Source organism: Physeter macrocephalus, chromosome 3, assembly GCF_002837175.3.
Source record: "Physeter macrocephalus isolate SW-GA chromosome 3, ASM283717v5, whole genome shotgun sequence".
NCBI classification, from domain to species: domain Eukaryota; kingdom Metazoa; phylum Chordata; class Mammalia; order Artiodactyla; family Physeteridae; genus Physeter; species Physeter macrocephalus.
The window spans coordinates 22,795,019-22,805,348 of record NC_041216.1 but is presented as its reverse complement, the minus strand read 5'-3'; the positions used below and the strand labels follow the sequence as shown (position 1 = coordinate 22,805,348).

The 10,330-nt window shown below is 44.1% G+C and overlaps 1 protein-coding gene across 4 annotated transcripts in view; it reads left to right on the top strand.

Moving 5' to 3' along the window:
- Nucleotides 1-4,761: 4,761 nt before the first annotated feature.
- Nucleotides 4,762-10,330, top strand: part of PRDM2 (PR/SET domain 2) — a 120,026-nt gene continuing 114,457 nt past the window's right edge. Inside the window, exon 1 of one of the 4 annotated variants that reach the window (XM_028487820.2) lies at nt 4,762-4,834. The gene's annotated coding sequence lies outside the window, so the exon portion shown is untranslated. Of the gene's footprint in view, nt 4,835-5,453; nt 5,538-7,330; nt 8,160-10,330 lie in introns of those variants that run through there. The other 3 variants (XM_028487821.2, XR_008616935.1, XM_055083761.1) reach the window with 3 other exon arrangements.

Genomic DNA, 10,330 nt, shown 5'->3' with positions numbered 1-10,330 from the left:
CTCAAGGCCCATCCATGCTGTCATAAATGGCAAGATTTCATTCTTTTTTATGGCTGAGGAGTATTCCATTGTGTGTATATATAAAAATATAAAAAAATATATATACACACACAATGTATATGTATATGTATGTATATATATATATATATATATACTGCATCTTCTGTATCCATTCATCTACCGATGGGCACTTGGGTTGCTTTGTTATCTTGGCTATTGTAAATAATGCTGCAATGAACATGGGGGTGAATATATCTTTTTGAGTTAGTGTTTTCATTTTCTCAGATAAATATCCAGAAGTGGAATTGCTGGATCATATGGTAGTTCTATTTTTAATTTTTCTGAGAAACCTCCATGTGGTTCTCCGTAGTGGCTGCACCAATTTACATTCCCACCAACAGTGCACAAGGTCTCCCTTTCCTCCACATCCTTGCCAACATTTGTTATTTCTTGTCTTTTTGATAGTAGCCATTCTAACAGATATGAGGTGATGTCTCATTGTGGTTTTGATTTGCATTTACCTTATGATTAACGATGTTGAGCATCTTTTCGTGTGCCTGTTGGCCATCTGTATGTCTTTAGAAAAATGTCTATTCAGATCCTCTGCCCATTTTTTAATAAGGTTTTTTTTTTTTTTGCTATTGCGTTATATGAGTTCTTTATATATTTACTCTTTATCAGATGTATTTTCTCCCATTCAGTAGGTTGCCTTGAAGTAATATTGAAAAAAAAAGGTGTGGGGAGCAAACCCTCACGGAACACATGGGAAGCATAAGGGTGCCATTCTAGTCTTACACTGTGCCCTGCTGTACTTTTGTGAGCAAGTCCAGTCTGCTCCACTAGACCCTAAGTTCTTGGGATGCAGGGTGGCGTTTTTGTCCTTCTGTGTTCTCCCTAGTGCCTAGAGAGTGTAGTGCTAAGAGCACCTTGATGCCTGGGAAGCAGCATGGCCAGTAGACAGATCGTGGACTTTGACCCTGGACGAGTCCTTGAACCCTGCCTCTCCACCAGCTGTGCCCCCCAGAGTCTGAGCTTCAGTGTCTTCACCTGTAAAACAGCAGCCACTGTTGTCATTGTCATGAGCATTACGTGAGAATGTAGTATAAAGCACCCACGCAGACTGGCACTCAATAAAGGTTCCCTCCTTTCCCCTTCTTACCTTTAAATCTCACCACTGCTAAGATTCGTCTACACATTTGGAGGCTGCAGCTTTTGCACTGAAACTATGCAGCCAAAAGAGTCCATCATGCAATAAGTTGTATCTTTAGTCCCCAGAGTTTCTATCTTTGAACTTCATTCATTTGTCTTGAATCTGAACCCAGAATCCAAGTTTCGAATCTTCTGGTTGCTGGTGTGCTTGCTCAGATGTATTCCTTGCTTGGGTAAAGGACTTGGCACAGGGATGGTGAGTGGCGAGGGTGAGGTGGAGACACTGGAAGAAGAGACTCTGGATCTCGTTCAAAACAACTTGCATTCAGGAGGAAAGGGGGCTCAGTATTTTTTAAAAAGTAAGTGATGTATTATTTGAACAAGATATGAGTTCACCTCATGCAGTTGCCCTTAGACACTTAATCACTTTCCCCCTGATGTTCTTGCTTGACAGTCCAGGGAGAGTATTTAGAATGGTCTCTTTATGCAGATATTAAAAAAAAAATACTTCCCAATTCCTACGCCAGTTATCTTGGTTGAGGAATAACTAGTTGAGAGCATGTAGTAGCAGAGTTGCCTGTAGCAGTTCTCGAGCTTTTTCTTGTTGGGGGTGTGTGGCGTGGGGAGTAGAGTTTATTTGGTAAGCCTGCAGCTAACCAGGGAGCTAAATTGTCTAGGTTCAAAATCTGGTTCTGTTACTAACTAAGCTTTCCTGGCCTCCATTTCCTCATCTGAAAAGTGAGGATAGTGCTTATCACATAGTCTTTGGTCAACACATACTTGCTCAAATCCAGCCACATCAGAAGAGGGAGGGAGAAGACTTTTTTCCCACTAAAAATATCTATGTAGCGTTTGTTACATGCCAGACACTGTTCTGGGTACTGGGATGACGAATGGTGATGATTGTCCTCTGTAATGGTACGTCATGCCAAGGTACAAAACTGGCTGGGACCTGTGCTAGATGTATCTGTGTAAAGTGGAGTTTCATTCCCGTTGTAGCTCCAGACAATGAGTGCATTTTATATTTCCATACCCCTAATACAGAACTGGCCCATGAGATGTGATGAAATGTCTCAAAATCCTTCCCTCATCCTTTAGCAATATCTTTCACCTTTTCAAAGAGACGAAAGAGTAACATTTAGCATATCAGATAATAAACATTCATGAAATCACATTGTACTACCAATAGCTCGCATCTTTTTTGGATTAAGTTGACAAAATATATATAATTATTTAAACTGAGCAGTGGCACAAGTTGAAAAATATAAAATGTTCAAGAAACATATGCAGATGAAAAATAAACCCTGGCTGATGAAGGGGGGAATTTAGGAGTGCTGAAGATATACTCAGTGTAGCAGGCTAAATAATGGCCCCTAAAGATATGTTCATGTCCTAGTCCCCTATGCAAAGAGGTTTTTGCAGATGTGATTAAGTGAAGGATCTTGAGATGAGGGGATGATCTTGGATTACCTGGGTGGGTCCCAAATGCAATTACATGTTTCTCTAGAAGAGGAGGGTAGAGGGAAATCCAACCACACACAGAGGAGAAGGTGATGTGAAGATGGAGCAGAGAGTTAAAGATGCTGTCCTTGAAGACTGATGCAGCCACAAGCCTAGGAACGCTGGCAGCAACTAGCAGCTGGACGAGGCAAGTAAAGATTCTCCCCTAGAGCCTCCAGAGGGACTGTGGTCCCGCTGATGCCTTGATTTTTGGCCCAGTGACACTGATTTCGGACTTTTGGCCTCTAGAACTGTGAGAGAATATATTGAGTTGGCCAAAAAGTTCATTCGGGTTTTTACGTAAGATGCTATGGAAAAACCCAAACGATCCTTTTGCCCAACCCAATATTTCTGGTGTTTTAAGCCACCCAATTTGCTGCAAGAGCTACAGAAAACTAAAACACCCAGTCATTTTAGATTAATGACAGGGAGGACAACCACTGACTACTCTGTCAACCATCTCTTGGCATGATGCTATCTTGTACATGTTCTGGTTCACTGTGTCACTTCTAGCTTAATGTTCCTTTATTTTCCTTTGCATTCTATTGAATGCCACGTGGCATATAGCTTTTTTAAAAAGGTTTTTGATTTGTACATTGGTGTTTTGATTGTGGATGGAATGGTCAAGTCTCCCTCACTTTCTTTTTTTTTTTTTTTTTTTTCAGATACTCCAAGTAATTTCGATGCATGGAGCACGTTGGGAGGCACTGATTTAGGTAAAGGATGGAAAAGTCTGATGTCTGCTCTGATCCACAGCAGAGTACACACTTTTAGTGACATGCATGCAGGTATCTCTTAAATCTAGGGTCTCTTTCCCTTGAATATCAGTGGAAGAAATAAGTAAACGCTTGAGGTCTGATTTTATTTTTTTCTTAGGCTCTGCGCTGACCCTGTCACTTTTTAAGACCTTGATAAAAATTTATCTGATGAGATTATCTTCATTTGTTCACTATACCTGACTAGGTCGTTAGCATCATCCCTCCACAGTAAGTTGATAATACGTGTTGACTCATCATGTTTTCTTAAAATTAAACCCTAGTTACATAAACGGATTTGTGTGCTCCTTCAAAAGTTTCCAAAAAGTAACTGCGCTTTAGTATGTCTCCTCCTTAGGGTGGGGCCTTTCCACTGAGTCTAATGTCACCCATTTCATTTAGATTCTTCCTGCTTTCATTCTCAAGGCTTTACCTTGAAGTGATCATGGCTTTAAATACCATCCATACGCGACAGACCCCCAACTTTCTATCTCATCCCCAGCCTGCACCTCTCTCCCCCACTTCAGACTCCTTGCCGACTGCCTGCTAGATGTCTGATACACATCGGTCCTTGGATGTCGAAACAGACATCTCCAACTCAACCCCGTTCATCTCCCTGAGAGCAGTCATTCGTTGTCACCCAGGCTGTCTATTGGCTTCCTCGTTTGTAAATCATAAGTTCCGCAAGGACAAGGCCAATGTCATGTTCTGTGCTGTAGCCCCAACACGTAGCACAGTTCTAGACACATGGCAGGCAGGCAAGAAACACTTGTTTGTAATGAATGAGCAAATAAACCCAGCTGCATCCACCCTCTTGGAGCTGGATCTTTCCTGGGGGAGGCTACACTGGTCCTTTAGGTAAGAGCGAAAAATGGGGTCTGTGTTTACTCATTTGACAGGGACGTAGTGATGAACCCATTTTCCTTTGCCCTCCGCCTTTTATTAAAGGCTGTGGGTTCTTGCAGTAACTTTCGATCGCGCAGAATCCCAAGCCTTTGGCGCCGACAGACTGGTGGTGGCGAGCCTCGGCGCTGACCCGCTGGGGTCCGCGGGGTGCCCGTGAGGATGGCGCGCGTCGCGGTGCGTGCGGCCCAGGTCGTCGAGCCCGAGAGAACAGAGGTCGGGGCCCCGGGGCGAACACGCCTCTGAACCAGGGCGGCCCGGGTCCGGGCCCTCGGGGTGTGTGCGGCCCGGGTCTGGGCCCTCCGGCAGCGGCGCGTCGGGGTCTGCTCAGCCGCGGGTCGCGGCCCTAGGCTACAGCGCGGGCAGCGCGCGTCCCGGAGGCCGTGCGGCCGGCGCCAACCGACGTCACTTCCGACCGGAGCCAAGATGGCGGCGGCGCGGCCGCGGGCTCCTGGGCCGGCGGAGGGGCGGCGGCGGCTCGGGCGGCGGCTCTCGGCGCTCTGAGGCGCGGGGCGCGGCGGGCGCAGGTAAGAGGCGGCCGGGGCGGGTGGCTTCCGGGACGGCGGCGGGCTCGGCGCCGGGACTCCCGTTCCTGCCCGCGAGGAGCGAGGCGGCAGGGGCGACACGCTGGGGACCCGGGCGCGCAGGGCCGGGCGGGCCGGCGGGCGCGTTCCTTCCGAGGTTCCGGTGTCCCGCGCCCGCGGGGGCCCCGGAACGAGGCGCGGCCCGCCGGCAGCCCGGTGGCGGTCCGGGGTCAGTCCGTCCCGCGACGAGCACCCCGGCCCGGCCTTGGGGCCCGGCGCCGGGAAGTAGTGGGGTCCGCTTTGTCGCTGTTGGTTTGCCGCGCGCCCCGCGGGGAGGACGCGTGTGGGCTGCGGGGCGGCGGCGCCGGGCGGGCGGCTGCGACCCCAGCGGGACCCCGGGCGCCCGCGGATCCCAGGGCCGTTCCAATTTCAAGTCGTCTTGCTTCTCTTTTTTGTGTTGCAGCCGACCGTGTGTCTCTCACTCTTGCGTTCTGAATTTGTTTTGTGTCTCGCGTCTTTGTGTTTCCTCAATCCACAAAGTGTGGTTTAAGCCTGGGAGTGTTCTCCCTCGGTAATCCCATCATAGACCCACCGGTGTTTTTGTTTTTAACAGACGTGCAGTTTTCTCATACTCATTTTGTTATCAAAGATACCCACGAACCTGTTTTTTGATGGTGGCAAGTGAGACACGAAGTAGACCAAACAGGTCAGCGTCTTTCCCACACCTCCGTGGTTGCTCCCGACCCGCGCGTGAACCACTGAACCGGGAATAACCCCACATCGACCCGGGGAGCCCACATTCCCTCAACTACGCAGCTGTAATTTCCCCAGAGAGGACACGCATGCTGGCCCCTCATCTTCCGTTCAGCGTTGCGTTGGGGTTTTGGTTTTATTTCAGAGGTGGAACGCCCTTTGGTGAATCCCAGTTAAGTCTTTAAATCCCTCTAATCAGACACTAAAATGGTCCTACCCAGAAGGCGATTAAAATGTTTCTTAAAGTTTTTACTACAGAAAAGCAACCACAGTGTTTAACAAACGGAACCTTTCAGTGATTCTTTTAAGATGCCAGACTTCATCTCCGTTTGATCAGTTGTGTGCAAGTATTGGGGAAATGTAGGCCTTTAAACGTTGGCTGTTGTTGTTTTTTTTTTAACATGTTATGAAATGTGCTGTACAAATATTAAGGAGGAGGAACTGAGAGACATATCGTATGTTCCTTTTTAGTAGGGTCTTGCTTTTGAGATGGCATGCAGCTGCCCCTTCATTCTCCAGAAGCTAACTTACACTCATTTGCCCACATTCTTTTACATGTAGACTCTCAGCGTAGCCTTGAGAGGACCTTTAAAGATCGTCCAACTCCCTCATTTCAAGCGATGGAAACTGAGGTTGAAATTCATAGTGGGACTAACATTTGTTCACAGCTTCTGGTATTCCATGGCTCTTTTTACACATCTTTTTTGGTTTGGTTTAAATAAGTTAATACATTTGAAGTGGTTAGAAAAGTGCCAGGCACGTAATCATAACGCTCAATAGGGCTTTTGTTGATTCTGAAGGTGGTTTCTTTCATTGAAAAGTTGGCATATTCACATTTGTTTTTTTCTCATTTTGTGGCCAGTTCCTGAAACAATTCGGTATAAATTTGTAATAATGTATTGATATTCGTTTTGTAAGTACAAAACGCAGCAAAAGAGTCTCACTGTAGGACAGTTTGAGAATGGAGAAAAACACAAAGAAGGAATAGAAGTCAGCCATTCCCTTCCCACTCCTCAGATAACCACTGTGAACATTTTGGCAGACCTCCTCCTCCTCCCTGTCTCTCTTGGTATGCATGAGTGTATTTCTTTCCTTGTATATATTTATTCACTTCTATATATTTACATGTTCTACAGTATTGATATCATATATACTGTTTGTCTTCCCTTATGATATTGTGAGCATATATCCAAGCCACTAAATCTTCTTCAATATGATTTTTAATGGCCATGTCATATATGCACTGGCCATAATTTTATCAATTCCGTATTGATCAGTAAGGTTTCTATAGCCTGAGATTTTCTTTTCGTTAAGATTTGTTTAAAAGGTTTTTCTATTGTATATTTTAAAGTTCTGTCATCTTTTAAGATATGTGAGAATGTAAATTCTGTTTTTTAGCCTCTAAACGGTCATTCTTCCTGCCAATGCAGTTTTAAGAAATAGCACTCCACTTCAGCTCCCTTTTATTCTCTTCCTTCAGCCGGGTCGGTGCAGTTACATACATATATCTGCACGAATATCCTTTTGATGATTATTTTACGTTAGATGTTTATTTATTCATGGGACTGTTTCTTTAAGCTGCCCATCTCTTTTCAAGTTCCCGATCTGATTTACAAACCTTTTAAGTCCTGTTAAATCATAGACTTTCCGGGATGGAAAGCACCTTAGGTTCTTTGCTATTTTCATGTCTTCTGACTTGCTTTTCATGCTATTTTTAATCCCCATGCAGAAGAAAAAAAGCCTGTGGGCTGCACTAGAAAACTCCACAGTGGGGACTGAAAAGGGAGTAGGTGGACAGTGGGGGAAAATTGTCAAGCTTGCATGGCAACGTGTAGATCCAGGGAGTTTCCAAATGATGGGGATGTTACCCGACAGAGACTAATGCTGATACTGCTGACATGTGGCCGGGGCTGTGCCGTTTGCCTGGAGCTCCTCAGTGATGCCGTCACTCCTCCCAGCACTTGGTGAGAGGTCTGGGTCCTGTTCCGGCTCTTTACTTTTGAAGTTAGTTGTTTATAGTTAGAGCCGATAAAATCATCTGAAGGCAGTACTTAGGTTCCACTAAAGCGGGGTTTCTTGGCCTCAACATGGTTGACTTTGGGGTTGGGTAGTTTGTGTGGGCTGACCTGTACCTTGTAGGATGTTTGGCAGCACCCCTAACCTCTATCCCCCAGATGCCAGTGGCACCTCCGCCAGGTGTGACAGTCGACAGAGTCTCCAGGCATTACCAGATGGCCGTCCCTTGGGGGGGCAAAATCGCCCCAGTTCGCAGCCACTGCATTAAAGGAAGGTCCATCAGACTGGGTGGTTGAATCATTGAAGCGGTTTATGGAATCTCTGTAGTCACAGAACTGGAAGAATATACTATTCAACGCATGGTTAACGTCAAGTCCCCACTGAAGCCAGGGAATGGACCTACTGTGGAAGTTCTTTCCTGAGTTTGGTTTTATGACTTTGTTGAATGGTCACTTACAGAAATTTTGCTTTGGCGTCCCTTTCGTGGCAAGAGGTAAAGCAACGTGAGGTAACCTGGAAACTACGGAGGAGTTTTCATGACGTAGGATCAGCGTTCCCAGTATGTAGGTTAAATTATTAGGAATTTTAAATAAATTTGCATAGCGTTGATACCTGGTGCATAATTTAAGCTTGTGGTCTGTTATACTGAATAACACGGAAACAATGGTCTTTTTTAGAAAATGAGACTTAGTGGAGCAACTGCTTAAAAACTGATGATAGAAGTCTAGTTTTTCTAAAATCTTTTTTTTTTTAAACCACCGGTTCAGGGTTATGCACTGAAAGTGATAAATTTGTCCTGAAGAAATAAAGTTTACTTTTGAAGTGCTTACTAACTTTATTACTTTATAATTTAGAGATAGGTTATTGATCTTTATGGCAAGCATGCCACTTCCCCTGACGAAAAAAAGTGTAAGTTGTCAAATCTTTATTTGAATTATAAAAGAACAGATAGTATAGACTGAAATTTTATCGTGGCATAAGTAATCTTTAATCAGTAGTAATAGTAATAATAATAATAATGAGTAATTTAGAACTTAACAGATAAATAAAGCAGAATAAAAGGGACCACATTTGGTAAGGGGGTGGTTTTCTGAATTACAGAATATCTGAATGTACAGAATCACATTCATGCACTGGGATGAATGCATGTGTCATTTAAATATTCTTTCTTAAAGAGAATGCCTTTCATTCCCCACCCCGACTTCCCTGAAGCATGTATTAGAGTTACTGTATGTAATAAATCGGTTTCATTTGGAGTGAATTATACTTATAATATTTTTCTCAGTACTATATAATATTTATTCTTAGGGTCTTGGTTCACATCATCTACTCTGTTTTCATTTATTAGTCCTTTGGAACATGCAATAAAAGAGGTTTCACTGAATACTTATATATTTGCCAGCCATTTTGGTGAAAAACGTATTTTGTAGCTCTTGCAAGAAATCATATGATAGGCTTTGCTTTGGAAGAGCTAAATTACTTCTTGGCACAGTTTGCCTGAAATATGGAAAGCTAAGTGCAACTGTTAGTTTGATTACGGTGGGCGGTCTGTCTGGAAATTGGCGACACTTACAGATTTTACTTGTGTGTATAAGTAGTTTCACTAAGACTTCATTAAACTCTGGTGGGAAAATTCTGTGGCGTTTTCAAATAATTTAAATGATGCCATCAATATTTGAAAAGAATTGTGAGATTCACCAAACCCTTATATACCAGTATGAATTCTGCACATTTCATAAGACCTTATTAAGGCAGTGTAAATTAGGCATAAATTGGAGTATCAGTATAAAAATGAGATTCTAAATGTTTCCCATTCCGTGAGTCTTATTTTAGGGACTTTGCTGTAATTCTGAAAGGCCTAATTTTGAAGTACATCTAAAAGTAGGAATTTTAAAAAGAAGGACTCTTGGGATAAATTTAGATTCTTCATTGTGAAGCTCTGTTACCTCTGTTAGAGGTTATTGAGCAGGTCAGGTCACTTGTTTTGGGAGATAAATATTGTATCAGTGCAATTCCCTGGTAATTTATTTGAGCGCTACCTCGATATACAGAATAAACTATCTCACAGATCAAGCGCAGGGACTTGGTTATTTCTGGCAGTGGTAGAGGTAGGACAGTTATCCTCTCTCTCTTCTTCCTATTTGAAAAGTGTGGACAGTGATTACTTCTGTCTTTTCCTGGGATGTTTTAAGAAGAATAGGTGAATATGTGAGCAATTTGAGATACTTTAGGTTGTTCGGAAACATTAATAGCGTTTTTCTTAGATACCTGTTTAATATAATAGGTATTGAGGGATAACATGGCACAGTTATTTTCAAGAGAAACACTTCCAAGTTATCTCTGAGTCCTAAGGGTTTTTGGCCTATCCCATCCTCCCGCTGCTGAACATGGGGGAGGGGGCGACTTTTTGTCCTAGTTTTTTCCACGCCTTTGCACAAAGCCCAGTCCTTCATCTTCTACTCTGCTCTCTGGATATTTTTCCTCTTGGCAATTTCCTCTGTCCCTAGGCACCCCCTTGTGGCTGAAGACTTTTAAATCTCTGTCCCCCACCTTGAAGGCAGTCTGTGGTGGGACTTTTTTTTCCCGTTTGATGGATGCAGCTTCCCCTGAATGTCTGGGCTCTCCTCAGAGCCTCTAAAATGGAGCTCACCACCTTCCACTTAAATACCATCCCTACTCCTGGCTGCCCTGTCTTTAAAATGTACACATTCTTCTTGTCAGTCACATTCC